Source organism: Poromitra crassiceps (assembly GCF_964638095.1).
Source record: "Poromitra crassiceps genome assembly, chromosome: 4".
In the NCBI taxonomy this organism is placed as follows: Eukaryota; Metazoa; Chordata; class Actinopteri; order Beryciformes; family Melamphaidae; genus Poromitra; species Poromitra crassiceps.
Window position 1 is genome coordinate 60,026,209 of NC_139626.1, and position 16,289 is coordinate 60,042,497.

Sequence of the window (16,289 nt, forward strand, 5' to 3'; positions counted from 1 at the left end):
CCCTAACACAAAGCCCTCAAGGCAACTTTGATGGTTACAGGAGGGTGTTTGCCTGGAACAGCGTGCTGCCCGCGGGGAGCACAGCATCAGCTGTAAAGCTATGTGCGCTGTTCTTCCAGCTGTGTCTTGTTGTTCTAAAGATATTAGACCAGGGTTGCCAACTTTGGGGACCTGGCTGCTGGAGTGAGATCCTTATGTTTGGGCGTGACCCTATCAGATGATGATCCCCGCTGGTTTCCTCGGGCCCCTTCACTCCAAACATCTGTTCCTCTGTCAAAAACCTCCGTGTGACCTTTGGCAGCACCTTTAAATTTGCTAAACAGGTCAGCTCTGTTATAAAAAAACTAGCTTTTTCCAATTAAGCCGCCTAGCAAAGGTAAAGGGCTAGGCTATCTCTCCCCCAGTGACTTAGAGAGGGTAATCCATGCTTTTATTAATACACGGCTGCATTATTGTAACTCACTGTACTCTCTGCAGGGCTGCACAATAAATCGATTTTGAATCGTAATCAAATGAATCAGTTAGGACGATGTTGTGTGTCAGCATATCTTTCTCTTTGTCCGATCTACTTCACACTTGGCAGGTGTTTTGCTTGGGAATCAAGGACGTGCAATGACTAATCAACTAATCGCTATATCAGTCGACTAAGAACACGTCTGGTGGAGGGCAGCCTCCCCTCGTCATGAGCAGCCAGGAGAGGAGGTGGTTTTTGGGTCGGCTCAGTGCGGCAGCGTTCTGGATGTGACTGCTGTGTGTGTTAATGAGTCTGGATCCCTGAGGAGACCACATTTACTCAATCTGGGTCCTGAGCTCAAAAGCGTTTGAGCGCCTCAGAGGAGAGAGGCTCTGGGTCATGGTGCTGTGGAGACTCTTCTACTCCAAAATGTAAATCCAAAATATTATCACCTGAAGTCAGGCTGTGAAATTACCAGCCGCTAAATACCAGAAAAATGTGTCTGGTGGTGACTGACTGGTAAACATTTGGAGACATATGAATTCCTCTGTTATATAGTCTCGTGTCAATCTTTGTCACCGCTGGCCACCTAGTGGCATTTGGTGCTTGGCGACGGGATGCAAATTCTATTAAATTTCCTTAATCGATTAATTGGTCTTGTTAACGATCAATTAAATGATTACCGTAAATTCCGGACTATAAGCCGCACCTTTTTTCCCGTTTTTTGGCCTTTTTTGGCCCCTGCGGCTTATATAACGGTGCGGCTTATCTATGGATTTTTTCCAAAAAAAATCTCTCTTTTTTTAGCACTCTTTCTAACTATAAATCCTATATAACTATAATAAGTTTTAATTTCCTCTCTTGCCCTCTTTTCACCACACTGTATGACACTGTATGACACTGTGTGCACTGTAAAAAACAACACAGGTGGTGTTGTGTTATGTTGTTTTGTTGAAATGTTAATAAATGGGAGCTTCCTCTACAATCCCCTCTGTGCATGAACCCTTACATATGGTAATTAAACATTAAAACACAAAAAAAAAAAAAAAAACATTAAAACACCCGCGGCTTATAGTCCGGTGCGGCTTATATAAGAAAAAAATAGTCAACTTTGAAGGTGCGGCTTATACACCGGTGCGGCTTATAGTCCGGAATTTACGGTAATAACCATATAACAAAGCAGTGTTTGACATACAAAATGCAGTCTTTAGGCCTGCTCAACAAGTTAATCAACCAAGCAAACATCCTGCATTAGCTTGTCATTGTGCTTATAGACCCGCTGTATTTCAACATTGTATATTACAGTGTTTACAATGAAGAATACTGTTGTCTTTTTGGGTGTACTTCTCTCACACTGATCTTTTTGCCTGCTTGGCTTTCTTCTTCCTTTGTATAAGCAGTTTTGTGCTGCCATTTCAGGAAAAAAAAAGAAGAAAATAGCACATAGCCTACATTGTTGATTAGATTCAAGATTCAAGATTTTTATTGTCACTCCATGGTACAAGTATCACGTGTGAAATTCTTGTGCTGTGGACTCCGTTTACAACATAGTACAAATATAACAGGGCATATGAGTGCAAAAACAACAAGAGACACAACAAGCAATAAGGCAGTATAGTGATAAGACAAGTCAGAGACAGTGGCATATTCACTGCACATAGGTGCACATGTCATGTGCATACTTTAGACGTGCTTAAACATTTTAAATTCGGCGTATTTGACATACAGGTGCAAATAGCATATTCCTTATTAAACATACAATTAAACTCGGCGTTTTAAATTCGGCGTATTTGACATACAGGTGCAAATAGGATATTCCTTATTAAACATACAATTAAACATTAGACATACGTAATGGTAGCAGCTACAGTACGGTACAGTACGGCTACTACACTATTTGTGTATGTTAAGGAGTCTCGTGGCCTGCGGGAAGAAACTGTTCCTCAAGCGATTTGTGCGTGCTTTTGGAACCCTGTATCTTCTCCCTGTTAATCGGTTATTGATCAAATTCTTAACGATGATTAATCAATTGTCGATAAATCATTAAAGAGCATGATGCAGGTTAGACACCACTTTGCATTAATATGTGGGACTTTTATGTAGGGCTGTGGCGATTCACTTATCTCCCGATTCGATACTATCACGATTCTTGGGTGCCGATTCGATTTATATTGCGATTCTTAAGTATTGCGATTCTACGATTATTGCGATTCGATATTACGATTTATTGCGATTTTTGTTTATTTTTTTCTTTTATTTTTTCAGTTTGTTTGCTTTTTTACACTAGATTAGAACATGGGAAAAGTTGAATCATACACTAGAGACTGTATATTATATATCATGAGTAGGGCTGGGCGATATAGTTAAAAACAGGGGCGGACTGGGATCATAATTCAGGCCGGGCATTAGATACCAAGCAGGCCAGGCCGATATGGGCCAACGCGCGTGAAATTTGGGCCGTTTGAAGCCAGATTTGGGCCGTTTGAAGTCCAATTTTACAATGAGATGCACCCACTTTAACCCTGAAGTGTAATTATTACTTCAGACTAACTAATAAAGTAATAAAACCACTAGTAAACCAGTAGGCGGCGCCTGGCCTGCTGTTCAGTGAGTGGCCTGACTGCAAGCACCAAAAAAAAAAATTTTTTTTTTTTTTTTTTTTTTTTTTTTTTTAAATTTGCGATTATCGATTCTGGAATAAAAGATCGATCCAAAAAATCGTGACATTAAAAATCGCGATACTTAGGTGAATCGATTTTTTCCCCCACCCCTACTTTTATGTAGCAATTAGGATTCTCTTTAATTTTTTGTTTTCCCCCACACATAGCTGCATCTAGACTGGTTTTTGTGAAGCATTTGCCACGCGCACATAAAAACCCGTAAATCTAGCAATAACACCTGTGATGATTTTAATACACAATCAATAAATGTTCCCTCGGATCATTACCTCCGTACGCCGACCATCTGTCCCGGTCTGTCCGTCCGTCGAGCGGCCGCTCGCTGCAGTATCACCTCCACTCTGCAGCTAAAACTTCTCCCCTCTGCAGCTAAAACTCCTGTTCTCATGAGCTCCAGCGAGTGACACTTGCCTCCGTCTCCGACGATAAAGTTATCCGCCTGAGAGCATTCTGCAGCCAGGTTACACGAGCTGAGATGGTCAGTCCCAAAATTATATTTCCAAATAGGCGTTATTTTGAAAAAACGATTGCATATTGGGGGTCAACTAGTTTGACTACTAGTTACGTTTGCCTACTGAAACTATTAAAACTTCATAAAGTGCCATATTAACCATAGATAGAGCCCAAACAAACAAAACTAAATAGTTGCCTCAGTGCCGAAATGCATTCTGGGCAGTGTTGAATTATCGTACCAGAGGGTCAAATCGATCATTGTTGGAGGTAAATTATCATACAAATACGATAATTATCGTACGTCTGGTGTTTTGGAAAGTTTTCTGCTGTACACATTGACTGTATATTATTATTATTACAGTAAGTACAGTAGCCCAAGTGTTGTCACAGGTGTTATCTGCACAGATGGCTTTTAACATGTGCATTATAATGCCACCTTTTTCTCCATATTTCTGCCCTGGGGGCATGTTTTAATTTTGTTTTTGGGGGGGTATTTTCATAAGAATCTCCTAACTGTAAATATGTAAGGGTTAATGCACGACGAGGTGTCCATTATCACTTTTTAAGGGACGACGTGGAGGCGTGAACCGTCCGAGGCGCAGCCGAAGTCCCTTAAAAAGTGATAATGGACACCTCGAAGTGCATTAACCCGCTTATACCATGGTCACTTGCCAAAGAAACAAAACAAGACCATTCATTTATATTTTCATGCATTTTGCAATCAAAATCTAGTTTTCATAACCTTGAATATGAGTTGAGAACCGGCGAGACAAAATAGTCCCCTCGAGATTAGGCTATCATTGGATAAAATGGCTGCTTAGTTTCTACACCTGGCACAATTCTAGAATCGAGCTAACTAATAATTTCACCAATCGTAGCCTATGTAACAACATACAAAATAAAACGGCAATGTCTAAGAATGCAACGCCATGTAACTGTGTCGTTTAAACTCGCATTCCAGCGAATTGCGTTAACGTCTGCGGGGTCTTATAAGACTTAAATGGCGCGAGGCAGAGTGAAAACTATCTGCTTTCAGTATGTTGGAGTCCAGGTATGTTTTGTACAAGGACGTCTCTCAGTGTGTTGCTGTTAACTCCCCATTACGTTGTTTTCTTTTTGTTGATCTCGTCTTTTTCCTCTTCGACTTGATTTGTATCAGTGATAAGAGGTAGCGCACGCTCTCCCAGAGCGCCTGGCTGCTGGTTGCTGCAAGTTGTAAACAGAGGGTTTGACAGTTGACAGCTGAGAGCCCGGCTTCTGTCAGCTGACCAGAACAGAGCCGGCTTCTCTCAGGAGAGGGAATCTCCGAAACGAAAATCAAAATTGTAAATAAGAGTTATTTTTGATAAACTGAGCACACAGGGGTGATTTAAATAGTTACTTTGACCGACTAATTTATTTTCTCAACTTCCAAAAGCGTCATATTAACCCCTAACAGGGGTATAGAGCTCAAACAGCTCTCTTGATACCACTGTTGAAACTATGGCGCATTGATATGAATGGTGAACAGACCATTTGGCTGAATGACTTTACCAACTGTACATTATCACTTTTTAATGGACACCCTGCAGCCAATCAGAATCGAGTATTCACCCAGACCATGGTATAAATATATATATACAGAGGTTCCCCAAACTTTTGAGTAGCCAGTCAGATTGAAAAAGTAGCCGGATAAACAAACCTCAAATATGTATCCATGAGTGTGACAATTTAAATAATACAAATAAACATTCTTATAAAGGCCCAATGCTCAATTTAATTATAAATAAAACAATATCCATATTGCAAAACACAAACAGGCAATGTATATTTTTAAGAACAAAGAAAATACTAATAGCTATGTTTCCCACAGGATTTGGAGAGATTGTGGTGGGTGGACCTTGCTTGGACCCTCTTGGGGGGTTCGGGGGGCCATGCCCCCTGTAAGAAAAATGTGTACATTTTAAACTAAAATGCATGAATCTGGTTCACTTTGAGAACCAATTTAAGAGGCTAGTCATATATATATATATAAATATATATATATATATATACACATATACATACAGTATATTGTATATATTTATATATATATACAAATTTACCTGCACCATGCTCTTTAACATCCCTACTGGCTTCTCTTCTCAGCAAGGCCGGCAGAGATGATTCCAAGAAAGGACGTTAAACAATAACTTGCTCTGTGTGGCCTTAGAACCTGAAATAGCATAAGGTGAATAGCAGTAGGGCTGGCACGGATCACGGATAATCCGTGACCCGTACGGATCAGCCCCCACGGTTCGGAACGCGGTTCGGAACATCAATAGTCCGCGGACCCCCCCCCCTTCGTTTCATTTAACGTTTAATGTTAGTGTATGAGAACGCCCAGCGCAGCCAGACACAGAGAGGCATAATCATGGCAAGCACAATTGAGCTTCCTCATCCCTTGTCGCTGCTGTAAAGTATGTCTGAAGGCTGTGGCTAGTGGCTACTAAAGACAGAGTCACACAAACTTATTTCAACACCTCTGAAAAAGCACAGGAATGCGATCAGCGTGTTGCGCGCTGCACAAGATAACGAGAGCCACAACACACACACACACACACACACACACACACACACACGCGCGCACACGTTTCACAAACACATTATCACCGGACGGTGAAATGTTGCCTTAGGACACATAACAACAAAACAACACGTGGGGCCACTGAGTAGCTTAACGTAGCATCAACGTTATATTTCCAGACTGACCTGGTCTGGTCTGTAGGTCTGTACCCGTGTCATGTGACTGGTGCAAGCAACAGCCACGAAGTTAGGCATAGCAGTGCCACCTAAAACAGGAAGTTGGGTCGTTCTGCCTTCAGAGTAAAAGCATACATTGTGTCACTTATGAGAAAAAAATATTTTTTGAGCTGTGCAGGGCAACAAATGGTTAGATAATTATAATAGTATTAAAAAAATCTAATCGAAAATCTAATTTTGAGAGAAAAAATCTGATATATATTTTTTTTTGCTGATCCGAAAAATCCGTGATCCGTGGCTCAAAATCCGTCACGCGATCCGATCCGTGGGTTTTCTGATCCGTGCCAGCCCTAAATAGCAGTGTGGGAGTTTTGTCATTTTAGGGGCAGGGCCATTTGGCCTTCGGAGTCACAATCTTCCTTAGGGCACAAGATCCTTAGGGATCTCAGGGCATCACGGCCAGAGGGAGGGGCAACGGAGGCCATGGCCTAGCACCAGTGTTGGGCAAGTTACTTTCAAAATGTAATATACTACATATTACTAGTTACTTTAATTTGAAAGTAATAAGTTACTTTACAATATTACTGTCTGTGTAGAGTAACTCATTACTTATTACACTACTTTTGCATTACTTTCACCAAAACAACAGTAGCAGAATGACATCGCCACCCCGGAACCATCCCGAAAAATAATTTCAACCGCCTTGAAGTCAATGTAAACAATCCAAAATTCTAAATGTTATTCTTTTCCTTTGTGATTGTCATCTATAGTGGTTATTTGCATAAAAACAAACAGTTTGATTAGGAAATGATTATATCTTTTTTAAATATGTGCTTAGATTTAATAAAATGTAACTAAATTTGTAACTTGAGTTACTTGACAAAGTAACTGGTATAATATTACTGAAATCCTATAAGTAATAAGTTATATTACTGAGTTACTGCTAAAAGTAATATATTACATGTAATATGTTACTTTTGTAATGCGTTACCCCAGCACTGCCTAGCACTAGGGATGTCGACGGTTAACCGTTAACCATTCAACCGCCGAGAACGTCTTTGATCGGTTAAGCATGTCGGTTAAACGGACAATTTGCACACAACAGTGTTGCCAATCTGGCTATTTCCTACTTTGTGGAAAGCAATGTTAATATAACTCTATTAAAACGTGGCACAAGGGTTAATAAAGCTTGATTTGGCAATACCAGACGAGTGAATACCAGATACCAGACGAGTGAATACCAGATACCAGACGAGTGAATACCAGATACCAGACGAGTGAATACCAGATAGAGACCGACCGATATGGATTTTTCAAACCGATACCGATAACGATACTAGAGGCAGGAAAATCACCGATAGCCGAAAAGAAACCGATATAATGAATTTTTGAGCTGGAATGAAAATAGACCTTTTTCTATGTGGATTGTGTACAGATTTTGCACCGATATGAGCATATGATGATATGACTATGCAAACTGGTACAGTAAGTTACAGATGGCTGCTTTCTTAAACAAATTACTTTGACTGCTGAGTGAGAACAGAACACACCATTGGCATCACAGTCACAATTTCTTGTTCTTGAACTTACTGAATACAAAGGGAATAAAAAATAAAATGAGACTCGGTCGGTCGGTCTCTAACACACACACACAAACACACACACAGGCAACTTTGCTGTCTTAGTCTTAATTAAGATCGTACATCCATTCAATATATATGAAATCAAAGCATGATCAAAATCCTATGGAAGCCATGTTAGGTGCGTCTACCAAAGAGGGAGGTCTTTCTATCCATTCAATTATGTGCTATGATGTTGCATTCATAATAATGAAGAAATGCGTACAAGGAAAAAAGGCAAGTCAATATGGGTTTATTTGTCCCAGTCCCAGAACACAGCCAAGAATTTTCAGGAGATTGCCATAACGCCGTATCATATTGTTTTTACAGCACTACAAAACAAGCAAAAAAGGCAGAGTTTACAGCTGTCCATCTGTCAAACATCTGTGTTATTGTTTTTTTGTAAAGCTGATTCAGCTGCTCGGAGTGCCTCAGCTTCAGCATGGATCTCCTGGTGAAACACTTTCAGGTGGTACCACATGTTGCTTGTGTTCTTGTCGCAGGATTTGCTAGATCCCTGGCTTATCTCTGCTGCGCAGGTATTGCAGGCCACTACATCATTGGCATCTGTGAAGTACTCCCAGATCTTACTCCTTCTTGGCCTTTTGTCAGCCATCTGTAAATAAGTGATAAAGCAAAGAACAACATTTAATTATTTTGAGGTAAGTCATTAACTGCTCAGTGTTTATATATTCCATGCAAAAAAGTAGTTGTAGTTGTAGAAATGTAGGCTAGAAAATATGTCCCTCTGACATGTACAGTAGTAGCCTACTTAAATGTAACATTATTAATACATTACATTCTCCTATATTCTCTACTCGAGGTTATCATATTTTAATTAAATTCCAATGAGAAACGTTATTTCATTTATTATCAAAAACATGGCATGTTGTCTTGTTTACCAAAACTTTGCTGTTTATATAATGAAACAAACAGTCATAAGCCGATTCAAAACTGCCAGTCCACAGTCAAGATATAACTATTGTCAGCACTGCAGTCAAGAATATAATACACTAACCATGGTGGTTTAATTTGCACTGCATTGTTTTCTGAGCTCGCAAAATACTACGTTACGTTATGTAGCTTAGCGGCCGGCTGGATCATTGTTTACATGCACTGCGCACCACATTTAACTATCTTCTCAAAAACTGCTTCAATACTGCCAGTCCACACACAGTCAAGATATAACGATCGTCAGCACTGCAGTCAATAAGATATTATACACTAACCGTGGTGGTTTAATTAGCACTGCACGTGTTGTTTTCTGAGATGGGAAACTACTACTAAGTAACGTTAAGTATGGTTAGCTTAGCGTAGCTGCTAGCTTGATCATGGCTACCCCATGATCTCATGTGGCAGTGCGCACCTAATTTAACTTTCTTTGTCATATGAGTTTTAAAACTCATATGACTTGTCTTGTCACAAGACAGGATCTCTCCTCTGTCGACAATGCTAAAACCTCTGCTGATTTTTTTTAGCATGCCCAGAAAGGCTTTCTTAAAGGAGAATTTCGGTTTTTTTGAACCTGGAGCCATTTCCTGACATTAATTATGAATTGGCCACTCACCTAGCGATGTCTGCAGCGTTTCTGGGCGTCCTAGCGTTGTTTTGAGATCAATATCGTCCAAGTCAGTGTAAAATGGAGTTGATTTGGCCAAGTGGTAGCCTGTATTTCCTGCATCTAAATAGCTATTTTTCTTCCCGTTTTCGCCACATATCGCCATAATCAGATCCGTCAACATCCAGCCGAGTGTTATTTCACCCCAGGCTGTTTCCTGGACTGCACACGGATCAAATTACCTCAAACGTGATCTAGGTCACCAAGTCTCGTGAAGTCCCGCGATACTTTCCTGTCGACTGGCCAAATACAGGCAGGACGCTTTGCGGTCGTGGTTTTAGCGTAACCTATGTGGGGTTTGGCGTAACCTATGTGGGATTCGAAATAACGAAGGTTATGCTCTCCACACGATTCCCTGCCAGAAAGCCAGCATCCGAAGCCGAACGGCCAAGCCTTTTCGTTCAGTCGCGTTTGGCATTTCCTCGTTGCGCGCTGGGATCCGTCCGGGGCAAAAACGGAGTCTGTGAGAAAACAAACTCTGTGCGTGTGGGGAGGAGCCCGCAGCTCAGAGGTGGAGAGGGGGGGGGGGGGGGAGAGGGGGGGGGGGGCACGCAGGCTGCACAGAAACCACACCACGCCACCACATCAGAAAACACCAGCCAGAGTCAGTGAATGTGCTCGAAATTAGAGTGCAAAAGGTATTCATAAAAGTGACTATATCTTGGAAAGTAAAAAAAAACGACAGAAAACCCTTGAAAGTGCACTTTTTTCAGAGGCTGTCATTTCATAATGGAACTGTCTAGAAACAAAATTTCTTCTTTGGAAGAAGCAGGAGTGTTCAATGTTTCATTAAAGTCCAGCCCTGTCAATATAGCCCTAATAGAAAAAATTCTATAGCTGTTTTCAACTGAATGGAAGTGAATCTGGCACAGGCTGCAGACAATTTTACTGAAGCGCTGTGGCACTCAATGTGTTAAGGAGCCGAAAAGTATTGAGTCTGTTGCTTGGCTACTATCACTGTTAACTTATTATCAGTCAGCGGCGGACGAGCGGTGTGTTAACACAATCGATAACACGAAACATTTCAATCAGTTAACAGAAGTTTACCGTGTAACAACTTGAAATGAGGCAGACCGCACCGCAGATCCATGGATGTCACTTGCACTGCTGTCTGTGAATGTCCGACTGGGCTTGTTTTTGGAGGAAGAGGGAGGGGGAGGGGGGCTGGGGAAACAAAGAAGGGCAGCTGCCCTGTGACCTCGTGGCGCACTCTGCTGGACAAAGTAAGCATTACCATTGAAAAAAGCTAATTTTGAAGGTATATGGACATGTTCCCTTATCGGTCCCTATCTGCGACATTAAAGCCGTTAACGATAAGATACTAAACGCGCATATGACGTCATATCGGCTGCCGATAATCGGTGTACCGATTATCGGTCGGTCTCTATACCAGATACCAGACGAGTGAATACCAGATACCAGACGAGTGAATACCAGATACCAGACGAGTGAATACCAGATACCAGACGAGTGAATACCAGATACCAGACGAGTGAATACCAGATACCAGACGAGTGAATACCAGATACCAGACGAGTGAATACCAGATACCAGACGAGTGAATACCAGATACCAGACGAGTGAATACCAGATACCAGACGAGTGAATACCAGATACCAGACGAGTGAATACCAGATACCAGACGAGTGAATACCAGATACCAGACGAGTGAATACCAGATACCAGACGAGTGAATACCAGATACCAGACGAGTGAATACCAGATACCAGACGAGTGAATACCAGATACCAGACGAGTGAATACCAGATACCAGACGAGTGAATGGGACGGGAGAAACAAGAAAGGAACATGTCGAAGCATGTTAAAAAAAAGCCCGTTGTGGGACTATTTCGTCCAGAAAGGTGACAAAGTACGATGTAAATTGTGCGATGCTGCTCATGAGTGCCAGGCAGTGGAACACTTTCTTCCCTTACGCCCTGTGCAGAGTCAGACTACAGCGACATGTGCTTGGGCTACCTTGTGGCGCGAACGCCATCCAATACAAATGAATAGCAGCAGCGACAAACGTTGCAGTCTGCAGGCAGGCAGGCTGTCTGTCATGGTCCATACTTTCAATTTACGTTCGCTCAGTGTTAGAGACAGATCGCCCCCCGTGTTTCAAGCAACAATGGATTGTGAAGAATATCCCTGCTTGTTTGTCTTTAACCTAAGTCCTCCTGTCCCATCTCTGTCCCTGTGTGTACCTGTGAGAGAGTGTGTGTACCTGTGAGAGTGTGTGTGTCTGTGATAGTGTGTGTGTATCTGTGAGAGTGTGTGTGTGTATCTGTGAGAGTGTGTGTGTATCTGTGAGAGTGTGTGTGTCTGTGAGAGTGTGTGTGTGTATCTGTGAGAGTGTGTGTGTGTCTGTGAGAGTGTGTGTACCTGTGAGAGTGTGTGTGTGTGTACCTGTGAGAGTGTGTGTGTATCTGTGAGAGTGTGTGTGTGTGTGTGTATCTGTGAGAGTGTGTGTATTTTTGTGAGTGTGTGTGTGTGTATCTGTGAGAGTGTGTGTGTGTATCTGTGAGAGTGTGTATATTTTTGTGAAAGTGTGTGTATCTGTGAGAGTGTGTGTGTGTATCTGTGAGAGTGTGTGTGTGTATCTGTGAGAGTGTGTGTGTGTATCTGTGAGAGTGTGTGTGTGTATCTGTGAGAGTGTGTGTCTGTGAGAGTGTGTGTCTGTGAGAGTGTGTGTGTATCTGTGAGAGTGTGTGTGTATCTGTGAGAGTGTGTGTGTGTATCTGTGAGAGTGTGTGTGTATCTGTGAGAGTGTGCGTGTGTATCTGTGAGAGTGTGTGTGTATCTGTGAGTGTGTGTGTGTATCTGTGAGAGTGTGTGTGTATCTGTGAGAGTGTGTGTGTGTCTGTGAGAGTGTGTGTGTATCTGTGAGAGTGTGTGTGTGTATCTGTGAGAGTGTGTGTGTGTGTCTGAGAGTGTGTGTGTACCTGTGAGAGTGTGTGTGTGTGTGTGTGTGTGTGTGTGTGTGTGTGTGTGTGTGTGTGTGTGTGTGTGTACCTGTGAGAGTGTGTGTGTATCTGTGAGAGTGTGTGTGTGTATCTGTGAGAGTGTGTGTATTTTTGTGAGTGTGTGTGTGTATCTGTGAGAGTGTGTGTGTGTATCTGTGAGAGTGTGTATATTTTTGTGAAAGTGTGTGTGTGTGTGGGTATCTGTGAGAGTGTGTGTGTGTATCTGTGAGAGTGTGTGTGTGTGTATCTGTGAGAGTGTGTGTATTTTTGTGAGAGTGTCTGTGTGTGTATCTGTGAGAGTGTGTATCTGTGAGAGTGTGTGTGTGTCTGTGAGAGTGTGTATTTTTGTGAGAGTGTCTGTGTGTGTATCTGTGAGAGTGTGTATCTGTGAAGAGTGTGTGTGTGTGTCTGTGAGAGTGTGTGTCAGAGTGAGGCGCGTGGGGGGAGGAGCCTCGCCTCCCAGAGACTGCTGTGCTCTTCTCCACGGAAGAACAACACTATTACAGAATGTCTATGACATAAGACATGATGCATAAGAATCATGTCAAATTCAAGTGGACTTGGTAGTGTTGAAGCACTGCAGTACCGGGTTCACACACTCAAAGATAATGCTCGCATATATGCCGTCCGAAACCACTGTTTGAACCCCGAATGGAGCGCTGGAGTGAAGGCTCGCCACTAATTCATATTTCACGTCTTTAAAAAAAAGATTTAACCGATGGTTAACCGGTTAAGCGGGTCGGTTAGTCGAAAGTAAAATTAAGCCCCCCCCCTTTCGCCTGTTGCACCAGCTGAACGTAAGTTGAAACGTAACCTAGTTGGAGCGTAAAGTCTCACTAAGTCCGAGTTTACGCACTACTGAAAATATGGACTACTAGTTAAGATGTACCTTATGTGTCCGTGGTGCAACTAAACAAAGACACAACTTTAGTGTCAAACTAACTAGTTTGAACGTAGTAGTTAGTCTGGACTTTACACGCTAACTTAAGAGACAACTTAGGTTCAGTTGTTGCAACAGGCTGCTGGTGAATAGGTATATTTTTGCCCAACAGTTTATTTATCATCTCCAGCGGCAGTGGGTTATTTATTTGCATTTTGTCGCATTTTAAACTGGTATTCAGTGTGTTCTCCTTCTTCTTCTTTTTCTGCAACTATTTACTTGATATTCATACAGTTGCAGTTTTGGGGCAATCCACTGGAGCGGCTGGGGGGGTTCAGTGCCTTGCTCAAGGGCATGTCAGCATAGTTGCTGAGGGAAGGGAAACTGTTGCTCTGTTCTGTTTCCCACCTAGTTTTTCCCCGGCTGCTTTAGAGATCCAACCATCCAGCTGCAAGCCTTTAGCCTCCCACTTCTATTTTTAGGTTACTGTCCAAGTCTCCATAAGCCATCCATGTTCATAATCAAGTCACATGTTCAAATCAGGGGAAATTACATTTTCCTGATTTGGTTTGTCAAAATCTATGTGGGAGCCAGGGGCCCAGATGCTCCCCAGTGGATTCTCCACTGTGCGTCTAACGTGCGTGCGTCTAACTTTGCAGTGGAGGAAATTTAAAAAAATATTTTTGGAGCAATTTTTGCCCCCACTGTCTAAAAACTGGGGGCATTTACAAAATGTTGGGGGCACTTAAAAAAAAAAAAAAAAATTGCTAAAGCATAGTGTAAACAACAGCACTGTTTGTGTGTGTTCTTCATCATCGTCTTCTGGCACTCAGCTTGCAGGTGCTAAGTGTGTGTTAGAGATGAAGGTAACCCTTCCTTTTACAGTCCGGTAATTACCAGGTATTTACCTGGTAACTAACCAGGTATTTACCCGGTAATTATTTACTGGGTATTTACCTGGTATTTACATGGTAATTAGTTACCCGGTATTTACTAGATATTTTCCTGACAACTACCAGGTGTTTACCCGATAATTACCTGGTATTTAACCCAGTAATTATAGATTATAGATTATAGATTATAAACCTCCACTATTACCTATCAATTATTATAAATGTGACTGCGTTAGGTTGATAATAACTCAGATATTTACCAGGTAATTACCCGACAATGGCCACATATTTATCCGTAATAACCAGTTATTTACCCGGTATTTACCAGATATTAACCTGATATCTACCAGGTATTTCCCCGGTAATTACCTGGTATTTACCCAGTATTTACCCAGTAATTCAAAGTGCTTCACATATTTTATGTGAAGCACTTTGAATTGCCCCTGTGTATGAAATGTGCTATACAAATAAACTTGACTTGACTAATTATACTATACAATATCTTGTACCATGTACATTCTGAAGCGTTATCAAGTAAAACCTCACAAGTTACACAGTAAGTAAGCTTAAACTGTACTTTAAAAGGAAGCCTTGTTTGTGTCCATGGAATTACCATGTTTTTACTGTACCATATCCTTTGGAATAGAATATCCCATTGTGCCTGCTATCAACACAAACTTATACCATGTACCATGTAGACTTTGGTGGCCAAAGGTCAATGTTCAAGGTCACTGTGACCTCAGGAACGCCATTTTCTAGCTCGTTAATGCGATATCTCAGGAATGCCTTGACAGAATTTCTTGGGATTTGCCTCAAACATCCTCTTGGACTCGAGGATGTACTGATTCGATTTTGGTGGTCAAGGTTCAAGGTCACTGTGACCTCAGGAACGCTATTTGCTAGCTCAATGCAATATTTTCTTGCGTTCTTCACGTTATTTCTGTCTGAGTTTTTTTTTTTATCAAAATCCAATAAATATATTGTTAAAAAAACGTTTGTCAAGTTTAAACAGCCATAAAGTGCAGTTATTGCAGAAATCGACTCAATAACAACAATTGGACGTTTGTGCCAAATGTGCTGAAATTCCGTCAAGGCATTCCTGAGATATCGGGTTAACAAGTTAGAAATTGGCGTTCATGAGGTCACAGAGTCCTTGAACTTTGACCTTTGACCACCAACATCTAATGAGTACATCCTTGAGTCCAAGTGGATGTTTGAGGCAAATTCGAAGAAATTCTGCCAAGGCATTCCTGAGATATTGCGTTAACGAGCTAGAAAATGGCGTTCCTGAGGTCACAGTGACCTTGAACTTTGACCTTTGACTACCAAAATCTACATGGTACACGTTTTTTTTTGATAGTAGGGACAATAGGATATTCTATTCCAAACAATATGGTACAGTAAGAACATGGTAATACCATGGAAATACCTGGTTATTACCAGGTAAATACCTAGCCATTGTTGAGTAAATACCTGGTAAATATCTGAGTTGTTATCACAATAACACGGTCACATTTACACAAATTGATGGTAATAGTGGAGTTTTATAATCTATAATTACTGGGTAAATACCAGGTAATTACCTGGTAAATCCTATAGTTGTCAGAAAAATATCTAGTAAATACCAGGTAACTACCTGGTATTTACCGTTATTTACCGGGTAATTACCTGGTAATTACATGTAAATACCCAGTAAATACTTGTAATTACAGGGTAAATACCTGGTAGTTATGAGGTAAATACCTGGTAATTACTGTGGAAATGGAAGGGATACCGAGATGGAAATTATCATATTATTATTAGTCATGCTGGGTTTAGTCAAATCAGATGGCGGTTAATTTATAAACAACCTCTCAGAGCCAATCGAGGGCTCTGCTTTTCACATACCCCCAGGTTGGTCCCGCCTACTACATTCATTATGCCTGCATCTCAATAGCCCTGCTGCCTGATTGTATTTGAGACCTTTTGACGCGATTTGAGCGTTTTTATTGGAGGGAGAAAAAAACTCTT

General features: G+C 41.4%; 1 protein-coding gene across 1 annotated transcript in view; it reads left to right on the top strand.

Moving 5' to 3' along the window:
* Positions 1 to 16,289, top strand: part of commd1 (copper metabolism (Murr1) domain containing 1) — a gene marked incomplete at its 5' end in the record, with an annotated part of 48,941 nt that overhangs the window by 12,215 nt on the left and 20,437 nt on the right. The gene's annotated exons all lie outside the window — the stretch shown is intronic.